The 22,271-nt window shown below is 31.5% G+C and overlaps 1 protein-coding gene across 2 annotated transcripts in view; it reads left to right on the top strand.

Moving 5' to 3' along the window:
- Positions 1-2,067: 2,067 nt before the first annotated feature.
- Positions 2,068-22,271, top strand: part of LOC129002720 (small conductance calcium-activated potassium channel protein) — a 482,452-nt gene continuing 462,248 nt past the window's right edge. For both annotated transcript variants that reach the window (XM_054430732.1, XM_054430730.1), the window contains exon 1: positions 2,068-2,307. The gene's annotated coding sequence lies outside the window, so the exon portion shown is untranslated. The remainder of the gene's footprint in view (positions 2,308-22,271) is intronic.

Genomic DNA, 22,271 nt, shown 5'->3' with positions numbered 1-22,271 from the left:
AATTTTATGTATTATATTTTATTACATTAAAAAATTAAATTTCTCAAATTAAATAAAAAACCCTCTTTTGTTAAAACCGTTAATTGAAAACCTTTTTGCTTGAGTGGAATCCAGGCTAATACTTTTTAGATTATATTGTTTGGATTTTTTTTAATAATCCTATACTTTGGCCGCAAGAATAGATCAAGTCACTTCCTAAATACTTAACGAGAAGATTGGTTGAAATCCGTTTCCCGAATATGCGTTCGTTGGATAAGTGCTCATTGATTACCACTAAAACGCTTACGACGCTCCACATTTAGGGATAAGACGTTATCCAACAGAGCTATCCAGGATAAGATATCTGCTTGACAGACTAGGTTTGTGCCATGGTTTGTGCCATGGTTTGTGTCAAAGTTTTGTGCCATGGTTTGTGCCATGGTTTGTGCCATTGTTTGTGTCATGATTTTTGCCATGATTTGTGTCATGGTTTGTGCCATGGTTTGTGCCATGGTTTGTGCCATGGTTTGTGCCATGATTTGTGCCATGGGTTGTGCCATGGTTTGTGCCATGGTTTGTGCCATGATTTGTGCCATGGTTTGTGCCATGATTTGTGCCATGATTTGTGCCATGGTTTGTGCCATGGTTTGTGCCATGGTTTGTGCCACGGTTTGTGCCATGATTTGTGCCATGATTTGTGCCATGGTTTGAGCCATGGTTTGTGCCATGGTTTGTGCTATGGTTTGCACTGATTAAAGGACACGTATCCTCTCCATTGCATAGATAGTGTGATGTTAAAATCTTTGAAATGTGTTGCCTCATGAAGAAGTCAATCACGTTATCATATGGGTACATATGCAACTACGGTGACCAGAGTATAGGTAATTAGTGCACATTAGAACTTTTATTCTAAATCAGGATGTTTACGGACTAAAAATTTTTCCAAACATGCAATCATTAAGACCCTCGTGTAGAGCTAGAAAAACAAGTAATTATTTTATATTAAAGCGTTGTTGTACAATAAAAGTTAACGGGAAAAATTAAAAAAAACCTGTACATTTCAATACTCATGTAATTTTGATAGAGAAAAAGAAAACTCTTGTCGTTTTTTGTTTTTTGTTTTAGGTTTAAATACCGTTCCCCCCCCTACCTTACATTTTCAAAGGAGGTAGATCCTCTATGAAACGAAAACAAAGATGGATACAAAGACAGTAGTGAACGGAAAGACAATGGTCTATAGAAAAGTTCTGAAAGGTCGTCATCCATAAAACAAACGAGTAATTATGACGTTCGATATGGCATTGTTACGGGGACGGTGTGAGTGTTGTCTCGTATATCGACATGTGAGAGGGTTGAGTTGGGAGAGGGTGGTGAGCAGATCGAAGAGTTGGTTAAAGGATTAGGTCACCTTGAGAACCGTTCCTCATGATCATAAAAGCGAATTAAAAACGAATTCAAGTCGAATCATGACGGAAATTAGGTGTATATTTAGTTTTTGTTTTTTATTTGATTCATGTAGTTGAATAAAAAAAATTGAATTAATTATTAAGAAATTAGACTATTATTATTTTATTGCACAAAAAAAATTTTATCTACCAAAACTACTTGTATTGATTTACAAACAAACTATTTTGTCGTCTGATTACAAGTATGCATCTCAAGTTTAAGAGAATGTTACGTTTCTTGCTTCATCAGCCCAAATTACTGGTTATTTGCCAAATAACCGAAATAATCCATCTATTTATTTTCCCGGAATAACCCAATTAAAATGTTTAATAATTTTCACTGCGCTATGGTAGACTAAAAAATATATAATTTGCTCCTTTTATATTGTTTATGTAAACGTTAAACATTTTTTCTTAAGATACAAAATTTCATTAAGTTACTTTACAAAATATTTAACAACACAAACTTCACAAAAAATAATTCCACTTGTTTAGTTAAAACACAAATTAATCACAGCTGCTTACATTTGAAAGATTTATTTCCAAAGATTCGACTCCCTGCGTGGACTCGTTCTTTGGACCAACTCACCAACCTGTTCAATAGTGGACACGTAATACAATGTGCCAGTGTGCGCCACGCTGTCTACCGACTCACCGCCACTCCGAGCAACTCCGTCGATCGATTGCCTCAACATGGATACCGACAGTTTGATCGGATACCCCATGACCGGACTCCAAGGGGTGCGGCGTGAGAAGTGCCGTCCGTGCGGGAAGTTCTGGTGATTTCCCGGAGTTTTGTACAATTTTTTAAATTGTGAAAGTTTTGTGAAGTGCCTAAGAGAAGTGATTCGTTTATATTTTTGGAATATATCAACATATAAAGGTGAGTTTATAGTGATTGTATAGTTATGTTTATACTTGCGTTACAACAATTGTGCTTAAGATTACGCTTGTCAACAAGTGTAAATGAGGACATTAATTTATTTTTAGCCTATAAAGAAATGATTTCATTTTAAGATGGAAGTATTATTGACTAAATTAAAACATCGGGTTACTTATGGGGAATAAAAGGGGGTAACTGTTTGATTGAGTGGGACTTTGCAATAAAATATGTATATAAGTTTCAATTTATGTACAAGTGGTTTTCTTGTTATTTTAACTTACCGTAATATTGTTTATTTCTTCTTTTTTAAAGCACTATGTATTTTAAAGAGCCATGATGAACGAACTAGAGTAAATGTACAGTTTTGAACTATTATTTTGCATTTTAAAAAATGCATTTAAAACACTTTGTACCGATAGATGTTGTACCAATTAAAATTAACAATTTTGCAAATTTCAACAGTATAATATAATATTTTATATGTTTTGAAGAAGAAAAAAATTGCATTAAAATAATAAAAAGATAACGACAGAAAAGATATTTAACGCCCGAGTTTTAAATAATTCGGAATTATTTAGGACTAGCAGTCATACCCGTCCTTCGTACGGGGTTGGCATATAAGTATAAAATGATTATTCCAGTTATATTCAAGCTTTGCGTTTGCAATGGGGGAGGACACAGTTTGATACATTTGTTTCTTTAAATTTACAGTATACTATAGTATGGCACATCTACAATAGTCCTAATGTTCTGCCACTTCACCTAAACAATAGATAAAAACAAATTATAAAAAAATTTGCTAAATATCACAAATTATTCATGAAATAAAAAATAAATATAACTGTAAACAATCCTACTTTGACAGTTCTCATTGCTTATCACAGTTTTTTGCTGCTGCTTAGTTCAAATTAGCTGTTTTCATAAATGCAAAAAAAATAATAGTGCTGCAACCTGTTGGTAAATCTTATAACTTGTTAATGCTTTTGTTTATCATAGAACCAACTTTTTCAGTTGAAACAGCTGACTAAATACTTTAATTCCCTTTAAATGTGAATACTCATAAGGTTAACATGGGGAACTACAGAGCCATTGGGGCGGAGCCCGAAAGGATTTTTGAGATAAGAATATGCCTATATGTTAATCGGGAATGTGAGCTATCATCATGCCAAATTTCAGCCCAAACCGTCCAGTAGTTAATGCGTGATTGAACTTCAAACAAACAAACAAACAAACAAACAAACAAACAAACACACAAACTTTCACATTTATAATATTAGTAAGATAAGATTATTTATAATACACCATATGTGTAAGAAATATTATTTTATATATGGATTATTATAGATTGTTTTATTATAATCATTTCATACATTAATAACATCAATAATTAAGAATATTTATAACCTACAAAAGAACAATATACATTTTTTATTTGTAAATGCATTACTTGTTACCGAAAATAATAATAATAATCTATGTATTACTAGTTAATATTTTCACATACTATACGTCAAAATTCCGTTCAACTTCACTTGTTTGACATAATTCAGTTTATTTTAATCTTACCAAAATTGTAATAATAAAATAAACCACAATATAATACTAACCAATACATTTGATATAACTTAAAACAAGCCCTTACATCAAAGAGCAACAATGGATATTATGTGTTTTCCTCTTGAACTTTGCGACGCTGAGGGCAAACTTTGTTCAACGGATTACAGGTGTTCTCTTGATTATTTTATAGAAAATATGTTATTTAATGAAAGAGTAATGGATGTAAAACTTAATACATGTGACAAATAAATGAGATTAAATGGGCACGCGTTTATAGAAGCTTTGTTAAATTGTTATTTAAAGAGGCTCAAAAGTATTTGAATATAATTTAGGTTCAGAACCGATACAAACTAGGTCTTGCAAATACTGTTTGACAATAAACCATGAATCCCGGTAGGTCAAAGTCTTAAGCCGTAACTTATTTCCATCGAATACCTCGAATAACAATATTGATTAGATTAGTAACAGTGTTATGGCAGTGGTTGCTATGGCTTGAAACGTCAACTTGATTAGATAACGGTAAAACATCTATAAAATGATTAAGAATAAGAAAAAACAGGAATAGGTAAAAATTAAAATATAATCAAGACAAATTAGGAGATTGTAAGATGAATGAGAATGGCATGCGCTGCGCAAATGAAACACATTCAAAGTACTATAGAGGATAATAAACGTATTTTAAAATAGACTAGATATACATTTCTTATAAAAAAATGCCTACATTTAATCGTGACAAAACAACTACATACCTGATAATAGACTAATGATCTGGTTACCATTAGGTCCATTTACATTTATTTTCTGTTTCCATATACAGTATATAAGTTCTGTATGTATTCTGTATGTCATTTATGTCTCTGCCATACAGAATACCATTAAAAATAAAAACAAATTTTTAAATACCAAAAAATATGGTGCCACTTTTTGGCAAAATTTGTGTCTTTTCAAAGATTCAGCTTTTTTGAACCCATAAGCTTCCCAAAGGACGAATAATGTTGGACATATTTAAATTAAACTGTTGGACGGTTTGAATTAAACAATACTCCAATTAACCATCCTAAATATTAGCTAAGACAAAGTCATTTTTATACTCGCTGTATGATTGCATTTCCTTTGGCCTCTTGCTTATTTTTATAATCGTGTATTCGTTATATTTTACAAATTTTAACCATAATTTGTTTAAACCAACAAACTATCACGCGTTTAAATATAAGAGTTAACCTTTTCGCATGGGTTATGAAAATAAAGAAATAACTAGTTTCTTAGGTAAGTTTGTGTACTTACAGAAAATACAGATGCAGTATAGAATCACTGTTGCATGTGAAATGAGCGCAGTTGGTCGAAACCTGCAATTTCCCTTCCTAGATTACCTCTGTGAACAAATGTTCCTGTCCAGGATCAATTATTCAGGAAGATTTAAGAAATAAAGTAACAGAGAGTCTTGAAATGGGTCTTAAGATGGGATTTCATTACATGATGATGTTATTACATTTTTCATTCATGTTAGCCTACATATCCGACAATACCCATACAAATAACATATAAATAGGTTTTAAAAGGGACCAATCTCAGTTTGAATAAATCATTTCATAATTATTTAATAACATTATGTTAATATATTCTCTCATAAACGTAATTGAGCTCCGTTCTTTCAGAATGACACCATAGGCAAACTTCATAAGTAGTTTTGAAATTGTTACCGTAAACATTTTATAAAAAAAAAAAAATCATAAAACAATAATTACAATATAATAATTTACAATTGTGTGATCAGATTTTGCACAGTTATATATTTTATATATAATTAATTAAAAAATATATATATCCAAGATTTGCCAATACTATGAAATATATTAAAACTGACCCTAGTGAGGAATGTTTATATGCATTATTATGTCTTTTATAAGTAGATCTAGAACTGTGAACATTAGGTACTGTGATTATTCTCGTTTTCAATATTTACTTTACTATTAAGGCTATTTTAAATATAATTTTCGTAATTCAATCCATACCAATCAATTATTTTTACCATAGTATTTTAAAATAATAGAAACCATACTATATCATTGTTGTTTGAGATATTTTGCAGGTATTTATTCACTAGGTCAAATACTAAACTAGTACAGGCACTGTTAAAATTTTGGTTCGCAAACTAAACAAAAAAAAATAAATAAATCGGAATAGAAATAAAAAAAATCTTTTCTAGAAATTTGGAAAATTAAGTAAAATATTGTTTGAACATTAATAGTTATCACATATACTGTATATTTGCTTATTATGTATCTTGTATTAAATAAATGTATAATTTAAATGTGTCTATCACACATTGGCTTTTTTACTTTATAGCAATCTATAAAAAAACGTACAGTCGTAGCTGAACAGCCATTTTGTAAACTGAAAACCAACTCAATTTCAATACATTTCAATGATTGATACTTGTTACTGTTAAGCCTATTTTATGAATGTAAATCCCATTAATTTTAAGTTCGACAGGCAACATAGTATTCACATCAGCATTTAAGGTATAGATCCCATCCTAATCGTCCTGTTATAAGAACCCTACATTACATTACTTCAAATCAGCGATGCTGAGATCAACAAACTCTACCTAGCTTCGTCAATCAATATGAAACCTTATGACATGTAGTGTGTTCTTGATTCTACTGTCAATTCCAATCAATAACAACGCAGACAATAGACCTGATATAAGCGTGTAATTTACCTGGAAATATCACATTTTATGATAAGCCTTTGGGAGCTAAATCATATATATTTTAGCCCAATACACTCATAAGAGATATGTTTATATCTTATTAGAGATGTTGTAAGAAAATGCAAGTGAGTGGAAAATATTACTCCACTTCTTAAATAATTTTGTATAGTCGTGTAGTAGTTTTGTGTAGTAGAAATAAAACAATTGACTACCTTTTTGTTTTTGTACTATCAAGTAATATACATATTTTTATGATTTAAATATTAGCAGATGGAAAATATTTGTTAAGTTATGCTTAATCTATGTTAAATAATGAACGGTATTAAAATAATTTAATAAATTATTAAAATTACAAAACTGCTCGAATCGCTTTCTCAGTTTTACAGATACATTGTTGACCAGGAGATAGGGCATCATCATAAATATATAAACTTTAATACGTAACAACCATTAAAGTAGCTCCGGGATAAAAAGGGCAATCTTTCATATCTTTGTATACAATCTTAGTGAAAGGTTAGCATACGATTCGCCTAAATCTGTAACTGAACGTGAAAAGAACTTCCCCGTTCCAGTCTGTACCTAGGAATAATTAAGTTATTAAACATAACAATAACGAAAATAGCACAGGTCCTCTGAATTCACGTAGTTTGCAAATGTTGCCTAGAGTGTATGAGAATGTGTTTATGATTCAGTTGTTGAATACTCCCGAGACACAACACTACTCAACTTATGCATGTTCCATGTTCATATTTTGATACAAACTCAGTTCAGTATGTCGATGAATATGTATTAGTATAACTGAATAATCGAACTTGGTGTTAGCAAAGACTAACCTAAAGTCTACATGTGCTTTATTGAGTTACTCTCATATTCAGGTGGTATATTCGAGTTATTTTTGGTATTGGTCCATGATGTACATGTTTCGAGCCTATACACGCCTCTTCAGCAGAATTGTTGTATGTCAAATTTGTCACATTGAGAGATGATTGTCGGTTAGTTACAGAAAACACACACACATACATAAGAACATAAGTTGCATATGTAAGTAGATTCTTATAGCAAAAAAAATAAAGGTGTCAAGGCGGACCAATAAAAAAAAGTATATAGCCTAAGTTGTTTTTGGTTTTCTTTTAGTGGGGGGGGGGGGGGTAAAGACATTCCTTCGCGCACCTGTGGAAGCAAGTGTGAAGGCATTTCTATTTACTTGCACCCACTAAAACAACCTCCCCATCTCCTAGAACACTAGCCTGGAACTGTTGCGCGCAATACATTGGGGCGAACCTTTGGTGCTACACCACTAGGGCTTTTAAGTTGTTACTCATAAGAAACCTCGTAGGAACCATACTTCAGGTATGGTTCCTACGAGGTTTTTAGGAGTGATTATAACACTGATCTCGGGAGGACGTGGTAACTGTGCGTGCCACCTGTTGCCCTTTTAAAACGTGTACTGTGCCGTCTGCAGCTTCAGGACAGTACAGAAAGTTGGAGCTGGCAACTTCGCCGACCTAATGTAAATAATATTTTAAATATTAGTAACCGTAAAGTTGCTTGGCAAAAGGAGTCCAAATCGTCGTGCTGCCTTGCGACACATGGACGAATGTCCACGATGGGTCTTACTCGGCCTACCAATCAGGCTGCCAGTGTTTGAAACTGAATTCTCACTCTTCTATCTCAGCTGGGCCCCTCCAACGACCACCATCACTGCTGGTTCAGAGACCAGATACGACCCTCAAGGTCTATGGAAAGACAAGTATTTTCAGATCGTGGGCCCAGACTAGTAAAATAAAACTTTGATAGAATATTCTATTTATATAATATCATTCGTTGTTTATGATTTTTAACGGTGGAATTCAATCTAAATAATTCCACAAATAAAGGTTCTAGTGTTCAAAAAATAATGAAACAATAAAATTTAAAAAGGAGGTAAATGGACAGATGTGTTTGGTTTATCTATACGGTTTCATGGTAAACTAATAAACTAATAATCTAATGTTGTTTTTGATTTTTAATTCATTGTCATTGATATATTTAAAGTGGATGATCCTAGACTAATAATCATTGCAATAAAAAGCAAGGAATGCAAATAAGGTTTTATATTCTCCTGTAAACGGTTTACCAAATTGTTCCACATTATTGTATTGTGCCTCACACTTGATATATTCAAAGAAACTAAACATACGGTTCCAGCATAAAAGCACGGTTGCATAGAATGAGCACAACACGGTTGGTCCGGCAATTTCCCGTACGAGATTGCCTTTGTGTACAGATGTACAGGGTTCTGTCCGATATATGCGTTCCTGTACGAGAGGAATACATTTATGGAAACTGAATTTCATGTTAACCTCAATAACTATACCAATGAAACACAGGAAAACTCTAGGGAAATAATTGATAATTAAAACTAGAGTATTAAGTTTACCTTATTTTTGTTGTTAATAAACAGAGTGTTATGACGCCATTCATTTTATTTTAGTTGTATACTTCTTCAAGTTAGATTGCAAATGTTGGATCTTGAAAACGCAACCCTAATTCTTCTTTACTTCATTTCCGATCAAAACCTGATTAACTTCCGCCTTATTTTACCCCTTTTAAAACTAAACATCGTAATATTTCAGCTGTTTCTAATTCGATCTTTTTGAACTTGGTACCGCTAGATAGGGAATGAAGAATTCTGAATAAAAGTGTTTTATGCATTAAAAAAAATCAGCCGTTTTTGAGTAATTGAGGCTTAAAACATTAAAACTAAAACGCCATTTTTTATTTATAAGTTGAATCAAGATGATTATTTTTTCTAACATCGGTCTCTTCTCCCTTAACATATTTACCAAGTTTTATAATGATTGGTTAAAAAAGTCTAAAGATAAAAATGTTTATGTAAAAAATACAAATTGGCGGATATCTTTAAGGAAGCAATTTTGGAAAAAATGTTATACGTGATTTTTTCTTGATTTTTATCCAAGGAATCACTAGTTAAATGTGTCCCTACCTTTTTTGAACACCCTGTATAATAGATTTGTATAGCTTTACCTAAATGTAAGTCTACCTGACAAAATATCTTTATTTAATTACCCATACATAAGTTTTTTCTATTTATTATTGTAAACATGACATTTAGTTTTTGTGACGTGTTTTTCTGATGATGATGAAACTGGCGGAAGTCCTCATAAAATAAAAAAAAATATAATACAATATTGGGGAGGGTTTTATTTGAAATTTTTGAAACCTTATGACATGTAGTGTGTTCTTGATTCTAATGTCAATTCCGATCAACAACAACGCAGACAGTAGACATCTGATATAAGCGTGTAATTTACCTGAAAATATCACATTTTATGATAAGCCTTTGGGAGCTAAATCACATATATTTTAGCCCAATACACTCATAAGAGATATACATGTTTATATCTTATTAGAGATGTTGTAAGAAAATGCAATAATTTTGTATAGTCGTGTAGTAGTTTTGTGTAGTAGAAATAAAACAATTGACTACCTTTTGTTTTTGTACTATCAAGTAATATACATATTTTTATGATTTAAATATTAGCAGATAGAAAAGATCTGTTTAGTTACGCTTAATCTATGTTAAATAATGAGCGGTATTAAAATAATTTAATAAATTATTAAAATTACAAAACTGCTCGAATCGCTTTCTCAGTTTTACAGATACATTGTTGACCAGGAGATAGGGCATCATCATAAATATGTAAACTTTAATACGTAACAACCATTAAAGTAGCTCCGGGATTAAAAGAGCAATCTTTCATATCTTTGTATACAATTTTAGTAAAAGGTTAGCATACGATTCGCCTAAATCTGTAACTGAACGTGAAAATAACTTCCCCGTTCCAGTCTATACCTAGGAATAATGAAGTTATTAAACACAACAATAACGAAAATAGCACACGCCCTCTGAACTCACGTAGTTTGAAAATGTTGCCCAGAGTGTATGAGAATGTGTTTATGATTCAGTTGTTGAATACTCCCGAGACACAACACTGCCCAACTTATGCATGTCCCATGTTCATATTTTGATACAAACACAGTTCAGCATGTCGATGAATATGTATTGGTATAACTGAATAATCGAACATGGTGTTAGCAAAGACTAACCTAAAGTCTACATGTGCCTTATTGAGTTAGTCTCATATTCCGGTGGTATATTTGAGTTATTGTAGGTATTGGTCCATGATGTACATGTTTCGAAACTATACACGGCTCTTCAGCAGTTTTCTTGTATGTAAAATTTGTCACATCGAGAGATGATCGTCGATTAGTTACAGAAAACACACACACATACATAAGTACATAAGTTGCATATACAAGTAGATTCTTATAGCAAAAATATTAAAGGAGTCAAGGCTGATCAATTTAAAAAACTTATATAAGTTGTTTTTGGTTTTCTTTTAGTGGGGGAGGTAAAGACATTCAATTCAATTCAATTCAATTCAAACATTCTTTATTCATAAATTTGCACAATGGTACAACAAATAGTGTCAATGTTTACAAAAGAAATAGTAATGACAATAATCCTATAAATATATAAAAACAGTTACACTAATTTCGTCTAAATTAAAAGTAAATTAATTAATGTGTATGGAAGGTTCATTTTCTTATCAATTATTGATCAATTATTGACATTCCTTCGCGCACCTGTGGAAGCAAGGGTGAAGGCATTTCTATTTACTTGCACCCACTAAAACAACCTCCTCATCTCCTAGAACACTAGCCTGGAACTGTTGCGCACAATACATCGGGCTAACCGTTTGGTGTTACACCACAAGGGCTTTCTAGCTGTTACAGCTTTCTTACTCCTGAAGCATGGTTCCTACGATGTTTTTAGGAGTTATAACACTGATCTCGGGAGGAGGTGGTAACTGTGCGTGCCACCTGTTGCCCTTTTAAAACGTGTACTGTGCCGTCTGCAGCTTCAGGACAGTACAGAAAGTTGGAGCTGGCAACTTCGCCGACCTAATGTAAATAATATTTTAAATATTAGTAACCGTAAAGTTGCGTCGCAAAAGTAGTCCAAATCGTCGTGGTGCCTTGCGACCCATTGACGGATGTCCAAGTTGTGTACGACTCGGCCTCCCAATCAGGCTGCTAGAGTTTGAAACTGTCTGTCGACTACTGACTGAGGTTGGCGCTCAAAAAACGCCTGAGCTGAGCGGACTGACCGGACGTAGTGTGTGGGAAAACTCCCGGACCTGAGCGGTCTGACCTGATCTGCCTGAGCTGGTCTGCCGTAGTGTGCGACAAGCCTAAGTTCGCGCTCTTCTTTCTCAGCAGGACCCCTTCAACGACCACCATCACTTCTGGTTCAGAGACCAGATACAACCCTCAAGGAACCTCGTCGCTGGACTAGAGAAGTCGGTCTAGGAAAGACAAGTATTTTCAGATCGTGGGCCCAGAATAGTAAAATAGAAACTTTAATAGAATATTCTATTTAGCATCTTATGTATCATCCTTTATTTATAATTTTTTACGGTGGAATTCAATCTACATAATTCCACACACAAGTTGATAGATAAGTTCTGTTCAAGTGTTCAGAAATATAATAAAACAATACAATTTAAAAAGGAAGTAAATTAACGGATGTGTTTGGTTCAACTATACGGTGTCATAGACTAATAAACTAATGTTGTTTTAGATTTTTAATTCATTGTCATTGATATATTAAAAAAAAATATGATCCTAGACTAATAATCATTACCATAAGAAGCAAGGGATGCAAACAAGGTTTAATATTCTCCTGGAAATGGTTTACCATATTGTTCTACGTTTGTAATGTGCCTCAAAGTTGACGTATTCAAAGAAAGAAAACATACGGTTCCAGCATAAAAGCACGGTTGCATAGAATGAGCACAACACGGTTGGTCCGGCAATTTCCCGTTCCAGATTGCCTTTGTGTACAGCTGTACAGAGTTCTGTCCGATATATATCGGACATATATATATCGCATATGCGTTCCTGTACGAGAGGAATACATTTATGGAAACTGAATTTCATCTTAACCTCAATAACTATATCAATAAAACGTAGAGGAAAACTCTAGGGAAATAATTGTCAATTAAAAATAGAGTACTAAGGTTACCTTATTTTTGTTGTTAATAAACAGTATTTATAACGCGTTACATTTTATTTGTGTTGTAGTCTGCTTCAAGCTAGATTGCAAATGTTGGATCTTAAAAACGCAACCCTAATTATTCTTCTTTAGTTCATTTCCGAAAAAACATTACCAGCTTCTGCATTATTTTACCCCTTTTACAACTAAACATCGTAATATTAAGGTTATTTCTTATTCGATCTTTTTGAACTTGGTATCGTTTGATAGGGAATGAAAAATTCTGAATAAAAGTGTTTTAGGAATTTAAAAAAAATCTGCCGTTTTTGAGTAATTGAGGTTTAAAACATTAAAATTAAAACGCCATTTTTATTTATAAGTTGAATCAAGATGATTATTTTTTCGAACATGGGTCTCTTCTCCATTAACATATTTACCAAGTTTTATAAAGATTGGTTGAAAAAGTCTAAAGATAAAAATGTTTATGTAAAAAATACAAATTGGTGGATATCTTTAAGGAAGCAATTTTGGAAAAAATGTTATACGTGATTTTCTCTTTATTTTTATCCAAGGAATCACTAGGTAAGATAAACCCACCTTTTTTGAACACCCTGTACAATAGATTTGTATAGCTTTACCTAAATGAAGGTCTACCTGACAAAATATCTTTATTTAATTACCCATACATAAGTTTTTTCTATTCATTATTGTAAACATGACATTTACTTTTTGTGATGTGTTTTTCTGATGATGAAGAAACTGGCGAAAGTCCTCATAAAATAAAAAAATATAATACAATATTAGGGAGTGTTTTATTTGAAATTGTAATAGTTCTTTATGAAGAAAGAAACTCCTAATATCACTAAAAATCATAGGTAACTATGCAACAATGAATATCAGCTGATCGAAAATGAAGTAATGAAAACGGGGATACCAAGATAAGCCTTTTTTTTTGTAGTTTAAACGTGTCTCCCAGTTCTTTTAGTTTATGTTGCGTTAAAAATCCTGTATTTGTAAACTTTCTTTAGATTAATTATTATTAATGCCTGCATTATAAGCTCGATTAACGGCTAGCAGTAGTTATTCTAGGCACTAGACGTTACTAGTATGAAAAATGAATATTACGATTTGAAATATATTTATGTATGAAACCAATTAACAAAGGAAATGTATGGTTTATATAAATATTGTTGTGTAATACATTTACTTGGATATAACAAGTACTCCAAATTGCAATTCCAATTTGTAGCCAAACATTTAAATCGTCCCAATTAGCTGTAATGGCTGAAATTAGGGTAGTAACTGTTCTCGTTAATTGTATTCATTTAATAACATTATGTTTACCTAACCAAACGATACTAGGTTTTGAAAAACTGTTGAAACGGTGTCACAGCTTTGTATACCGTTTATAAATTGAACAATACAAATTTCACGTAACTATTTTTAAAATATGTTGACATGTGGAAAACATATTTTACAAAAGTCTTGCTTAATAGTTAAGCTAAACAACTTTGGAGTTTCTCTTAAAAACACAGTTGGTGAAGAAGATTTAATAAGGAAAAAGCTATTTATAGAAGGTGTGTCAGGCAATTTGATATTCATGATGGAAGAAGAGGTATGAGCCCCTTTAGAATTCCTTGTTAGAGCTGTCATGCATTACTTCAAAACATCAATATCACGTATCACTGCCTTCAACGTCGTTTTGTAAAATGATACGAAGCCTTTTTGTAGAATGGCTTCCTAACGAAAGGTTCTTTACTAACTTCTGTGTAAAAGCAATTAAAATTAACCACCAAGTAGCATTAGGTAATACAATTATTATTAACATACGTAAGATTTTTGAATTTGTTATTTTGTGGTGGATATGAAATGGAGTTGAATTAAAGTATGGAATTGCAAAGGTCTAAAAAATGTAATTACAAAATCGTAGTTTAATACATGGGGAAAAAACATTACACGTTTTGAAATTAATAACTTGAGTCACAACACTGTAAAAAGACGGTGTTTTTGTAAAAAATCATATGCCTGATTATTTTCTATCGTTACGTAGTAAATAGTTTATTTCGAAAAACAACAGTGTTCTTCAGTCCACATATTAGTATAACACGGAAATAATTCAAAAGGGAAACCCCGGTTGGATTGAATAAATAAACGGAATCGATTTCAATATCACATTTATACACAAATCTGCTTTAGTGTTACGTCGAGACACATGCATTCAAAATAAAATACACAGCTCAGTAACTGATATGAAACATTTTTTATAAAAATACAATGTACAGGGTTTAGGTTAAACAAGGGTTTAGCACCATCCAAACCACGTGTTTCGTGGAAAACGATGCTTTGGAGACTCTGTCCTTATAAAAAAATAAAATTATATATTCAACATTTAATCCGTTAACCAAATATATAACGCCCTAATTTCACTAAGACGATTTTACGTTTTGTTTTTAAATGTTAAATAACAGCTATTTATTAATATTTTTTTATTAAAATAACAATATAATTGGCAATAAAATAAAAACATATTGCTCTCTAATACCATTGACTATACTTTATTACCTGTTCTCCTTGATTGAAGTATAGTATACCAAATCTTAACGGCAATAAAATAAAAAAAAATGTCTTAATTACTTGCTTATTACATTATTACATTATATTAATTACTTGCTTTCCTTGATTTATGTACCCCACCTCAATGTTCAGATTACACAGCTATCACTCAATTCACAGTTACAAGTAACGCATATCAAGTAGGAATTGGGAATTTCCAGGTCAGTTGTCAAAGCTACATCCAGACTAGTACAATCGGAACACATCCCTCTATTTTCATTAGTAAATAATACACTCAGCTTTGTATCAGGGGTCAGAATTATATTATACTCTTTAGATGACGAGATAAACCTTTACAGACTAACGTTTGGAGTTTTGACCCATTTAAATGATAATTAACAGCTAAATTGTATTGCGATTAAGTCACTTATGCAATCTGATAAGTTTACAAGGTACGAAACAGGAAAACATTATACAATAGGCCAAGAAGCAAGATTCGAGTTTGGTTTATAAAATGCAGTAGCCTAAATAAATGTTTTCTAATAAATCAGACAATGACATATACTAAATTAATTTATTTAATCTTAAAATGAAAATTCTTTGGTAAATAATACAACATTGTCCCTAATAATTGATAACAAGCCAGTTTGTTTTGATTTAACCTCAAATATTGACATGTGAACATTGAACACATGATCACACTCACAACACCCAAAAAGGTTCATCCTAAAAAGATATTTCAACATACCTCGACCTTCTAGCTAAAAAACCAACTGTTTTCCTACATGTTTTTGGTCGAGTTTTTGACCACTGGACGACCTCTAGTATAATATTTATACGTTTGCATGGGATGTTCATTATAATATTTACTTGTAAACAACCTATTTTAGTTTTTAAAAGTTCAAAATTTTTTTGTAAAAGGTATCGAAAATAGGGTCACTGTTTTAAGTTTCATTGCCTTATTCATTTCATCAAACTCCTCTATTAGTAGTATTTGTGAAAAAGATTTTTTTAGAGACAAAATATGCTGTATCTCTACTGAGGTGAGCGGTTGCAAGTAATATGAGGACAGAGCGACTGAAACGCCAATTTTTCCTCCCAAATACAATCTGTGTACACAATTCATTTTCCAAAAGAGAACAACTTTGCAATTCTTTTCGGTGATCAACGATAGTTTTTCATTAACCTTTCACAAAATGTAGAACGAAAATGTATCCTCTGTATCCTTGTCTAAAATTAGAATGCAAGTTATGATAAGAAAATTACAATTATTAGAATTATGAAAGGCCTGGTGTAATGTTATGTATTCAGCTGAATTGTGGATTCACAGTGCAGTTTTTTTATAATATTGTGTAATAAACACAAAATATCCAAAAATAAATGCTGCTTTACGTGTGTTGAAATAAATGTAAGCAGTGGAACATTGTTTTACCTAAAAACAAAATATTTTCCGTTAATTTTCTATATATAAAAAAAAAACAATATCCAAGAAAATAAAGCTTTTCTATAATCTTTATCTTCTCGGAAATTGGTAGTACAAATACTATTGTTAGTGCCTGTATTAAGTTTGCTTTTCCTTTAACTTTAAAATGTTAAAACGGATTTTATTTTGAGATAGTTACAGGAAGTGTGTTTATTTTGAGCATTGTTCATATCATCTATTTATTAACTCGTACTTTTAAAATACCAGTATATAAAATAAAAGTAATTCCTATTTTACGTAAAATAAAACAAAGGATGTGAGGTAAGTTATGATTCCAAATTATTTTTTTTTATTTAAGTAAAATCATTTGACTGCAATACTACACAATTAATTGAGTCTCATAAAATCCCTACATACGAGACAGTGAAAAACCCAACAGTAAAAGACGCCATGTGGGTTTAAGAGTAAATGTATGTAGAGCCAGCTCTGGTCGCTTAGCCCGTTTCTTTGACCCCATTTTTTATATATTGCATTTAACTTACGGATTTCATTTTAAAAATCAATCAGAATTGTAATTGTAATAGACGATGAGGAAGCAACAAGAAATTGAATAGAACCAAAATCATTGAAATATGTTAGTATTATAATGTAAATGGATGTTGTCACGCTTCAATAATATTAATAATGTTAAATTTAACAAATATTATTTCCAAACGACGTGGTTTTTAGGTGACGTCATTAATCCAATGAGGTAAAAACATATTATGAGTAATGCTTGTTTTCAAAACGTCCAGTTATTTTCAGTTTTCCTTTATCTATTTAATTTAATATAATAAACCTTTAAGAACGTATCTTTGGTACCTCTTACACATAAAAAAATAGAATTATTTAACAAAATGACAAACCATATTCTCATCGGTGCTGATAGCATAATTTATTTATTTATCACTGGAAAAAGTTATTTGTGTAACTAGTGTGCGTAATGGCACTTTGCACTCGTGTTTTACACTATATTTTTCCCACACTTACAATAAAGCATAGAAATAATTATTCTTTAAAATACTAAACAACACAGTTAAATCTAAGCGTTAAACGAAATGGTAAACACTGCACCTGTAGTCGTAGTATCAAGTGTTGCCAATACACAGCAATTATAATTTCAATACAATTTCAAGCGTGCACATATTAAGTGCATAAAAAGCACACTGTTTTGTGTTGTTTTGGTTGAAATACTTGTGTGTGGAAAAAAAATAGTGCCGCAAAAGTAAGTAAATGCAACAATTAGCTACTTTGCGTGCTATTATCAGTACAATAAAGCCCACTTTGTCAGGTAACTGCAGGAACAATATATTGCCGAAACATTAGTACAATACAATATAATGCATCGACGCAGAGCAAAGAAACACAAAGGTTTAAGAGATTATACATTCAGGGCGTCTCGCTACGGTTGTAAACTCAACATTCTTCCAGCTTCACCTTCAATTTTGTAAAGATACCTTGGTACTTTAGCTGTCCTACACGTTTTATTGTTACCATTTAGATTTTCTGAGTATTTTGGATTATTAGTCGAGCTAAAGTACTTGATGGAATTAACAGTAGATTAAATCTTTAGTTAAAGTAACGTTTAATTAAAACCTATCACTTTTTATCACTTTCTATAAGAAATGACAAATATTTTATTTCAAAGGTGGTATCGAGCTTGATTAAAATAAATCAAATGAATATATTACATAAAATTAGGTTACTAACCTGTCGTCAATCAGTCCTATATTATCGTGAATGACTATAGTTTCGGGGTTAAATCCCCATTGTGAAAGAGAATATGTTCGACATATGACGACTGAAGAGAAGATTTGAAAATGGGGTTTTAACCCCGAAACTATAGTCATCCACGACCACGAAAATATAGGACTGATTGACGACAGGTTAGTAACCTAATTTTATGTCAATAAATCAATCCTGGAGGCAAATTATGTATAACAATTTAATATATTATGTTCTTTATAAATTAAGAAAGACGCATTGAATTTGGACTAAAAAAAATCTTGTATTAGACTAATCTGATATTTTTACTTAAGGTGACCTTTCGTTAATAGAGCTGTGGTTTGAAAATAGGTTTAAATAGCCATATATATATATATAAATATATATATATTGGATTTAAAATATATTAGCTCATAATTACTTGTGTTGATAATCTGAAGTATACTATAAAATGTTAACTATGCAGTTGTTAAGTTTTAAATTATTCTGATTTTCATAAACTATCAGCTATGTTTTCACAATAATTTTGGAACATACGTCAATTTAATGGTAAAACAACAGCTGGTAACGTGGCAACTTGATTGAAGGACGATATTTACCGAATCGATAAGTAGGTCGTGTTCTGACGAGTTTGAAGTATCAAATATGTAAGCGTTTCCTATTTTAAGCATCCAATCAAATCTAAGATATTTACAATTAATAACTAAAAACTACTCTTTTTTGTAGATCATTATTATTTTTGCAGGAATATAACAAGTAAATGGTAAGTAAGTTACATTATAGGTTATGCACCTTCTTTTATGGCACCTAACTTAATGGTAATTATGGTACCTACTTTTAATTTATATATTTTTACAGGATTGGACAAATTTATCCATGTGCAAGCCATATGTTTTTATTTTAAGATGTTACGATGGTATTTAGAATGAAATTCGTGTCATATGGGTTCGTCGACATCTTTAGCAAAAGTAAAAGTACATTTGCTGCATCATAACTTCCTACGTTGTCAAACATTAATATTTTGCTCTAGGTATCACTCACTCTGTTCTAACTTAGTTTTTAAGTTACAGGTTGGAAACTAACTGGTTTTCATTTGTTTTATAGCTTGGATTGCGCCAATTAAAAATAATCCAATAATATAATAATGAATAAATTAATAATGAATAAATAATGATTTAATAATTAATTAATTTTTTAATTCATAATAGCATTCTGTTGTGAAAATGTTTTTAAAACACTGAAAATGGTAAAATAGTTATTGATGTTAAAAAAGGTGTAAAATTACTAAAACGAAAGGTGTAAAAGGTGTTACATCACTATAATCAAATTTTTTTTCAGCCATCCGGAAAACTGTTTATTTAATTTATCCAGCATAATCCAATTTCAGAGAAGGTTATTTATGTAAGTTATAGTTCAAATTTAATAAATAACTGCTTAATTATTATAAATCTGATCCATTTGGATTTCGTCAATAAATCAAAAGTAGATAACGGAAAAGTCTAGTGTGCCTTTATAAACTTTATGTTGATGTCGTACTTCTGTAAATTTTTAAAATGTTTAGCGCTATTTTATTCCAAAGTGAATCCCTTTAGAAAAAATAGTACTAGGTATAATTTGATTTATACGTGGATCTGTACTGAAAACAATCATTCTGATTCATACTCGAAAATATAAAGTGATTTTCAATACCTAAATTTACTTGTCAAATCATACAAATAGTGTATAGTTATAGTGACAACTCATACCAAACAACAGTTGCTTCAGCTGTAACCATAGAACTCTAAAGAAGATTTAATAATTTCCTCCAGCTTATACTTTAAACTTCCTTGGTAAAGAAGGAAGTAAAGACTTGTCGACTATCTTAGTAACACTTCAAACTCCTCACTTGAGTATAGACTTGTGACAGCTTGATCGTGAGCTTGAAATTTCTTTAAAACTTAAAGACGATCCTCTAATTGATAAATTTGGAGTCAAGCCATTGAATATGCAACTAAATTTTTGAAGAAGTGCAAGAAATTTTCTCTTGTCAATTTGTTATACATATTTAAAGTTTTATAATAAAGAAAGGTTGTTATAATATTATGATGTTATAAATTGTTATACATTCTGATTTAGATTATCACCTATGGAATAGTTAGTTGCTGATTTCTTCTATAAATACTTACAATATTTAGGAAACTAATCTGTATTTTAAAACTAATCATAAAAGATTATGCACGATTAAAATACAACTGCCGCAACTAAACTGCAGATTAAGTGATTTTCCATTTACCTCATTTGTATTTTCAATCAAATTTGATTTAAAAAATTTCAGATTTATTTCCTTTTTAGGTAAAATCAAACCGATTAAAAATCTGTACTTAAGTTTGCTGATACAGTCAAGTGGGGTTTTTATTGAAATATTGAGAGCTTAGTTAACCAAGATATGCATAAACAAGCACACTACAAATGTTTAGTTATTCTCTTTAAGAATAAGATTTAAATCATAAACATATTTTTTTAATCTCCTTCCAAATACTCTTTCTTGGAAGGAGCCAATTATATATTCGTGCGAGAAAAGGAGTATGAAACCCATTTAGAACCTCTTGTTAAAGCTGTCAAGCATTACTTCAAAACATCAATATCACGTACCTTCAACGTATGTCTGTAAATCGATACTAAGCCTTTTACCCTATTGATTGATCTCCTTATATCCTATTGGTTGTGCTGGTTGTACTTTTTTTGGCATGACAAACCAACCAACCAAAGTGCAGCCTAAGCAACGTTTATGTTTGCACTAAAAAAAATGTCTTTGAATTTTCGTAACACACAGTTCAGTAACTGGTATATAGGATTTTTAAATATGTTAAAAAGAATTTCTAATAGCACATACGTAAATAAATAATTTACATTAAATTGGGTTACCTGATAGTTTCTGTGTTATTTATAATATATACTATATATGTGAGGTTTTAGAAAAATTCATCACCTCGTCATACTACAATTATGTTTCATGGTTCATGGAGTAGTCTACAAAGTGCATTAAGGGAGTTTCTAGGAAAGCCCATGTTAAAGGTTCACAATGTATGAGAGCTTTGTTGCATAATAACAAACAATAAAAAATATTTCTGTTTGCCACAGAATTTGGTAGTGTAAAATGCTCCAGTGTTTTAGTTCCTTCTACACAGTTTACGAAGCTTTTAAGACCCTGTATGAATCAAAATTATAATGTTCGAAATGTATCCGCATGGCATGAATTTGAATTGGTTGGTTGCTATTGGAAATTACGGTAATATATTGTGCAAAATCGTATCCACAAACTAAATGGATTTGCCGATGCATATTGCACAAATGGAAGCTTGCTCGTAAAATCTTTCCATATGAGACAGGCACCATGTGGTTTTACGTGTAAATGTTTGCAGAAACACCACTGGTCCCTAATCCTATTCCATGGCCCCTTTCCTACATTTTACCACCAGTTTTGTGCTGTAATACTACCTTACTACTACTCTAAGCTTACTTAAAAATTAAAACCTGTTCAAATCCTTATATATTCCTACCGACTAAGGGGCTCACTATACTCATAACCTATGAGAGGTTATGTTTTTGTTTATAATAACTCATTGTCAAATAAAATCAGCTGATCCCTGGTAAAAACTCATTACAGTTCAGAAGTACGCAATGAAATACCTTTTGATCAAGCTTGTGGCAAACAGCTGTTTTCTGGATTAAATCCTTGCGTGGGAAGTTCCTTAAAACAGTGTAGTGTGGCGTAAAATATTATATTCAATCCTTCTAATAACTGAGGGATAAGTAGATATAATACCAGAATATGACCCCACTTTCGGCGTTTTTTGGCCAATTTTTAGAGGATATGGAGACGTTTATAGGGGCACTGGAGACGTTTTAGAGGC

Source organism: Macrosteles quadrilineatus, unplaced genomic scaffold, assembly GCF_028750875.1.
Source record: "Macrosteles quadrilineatus isolate MER2022 unplaced genomic scaffold, UCM_ALF_1.0 Scaffold_9__3_contigs__length_116548681, whole genome shotgun sequence".
In the NCBI taxonomy this organism is placed as follows: domain Eukaryota; kingdom Metazoa; phylum Arthropoda; class Insecta; order Hemiptera; family Cicadellidae; genus Macrosteles; species Macrosteles quadrilineatus.
This window is presented reverse-complemented; position numbering and strand designations above follow the sequence as displayed.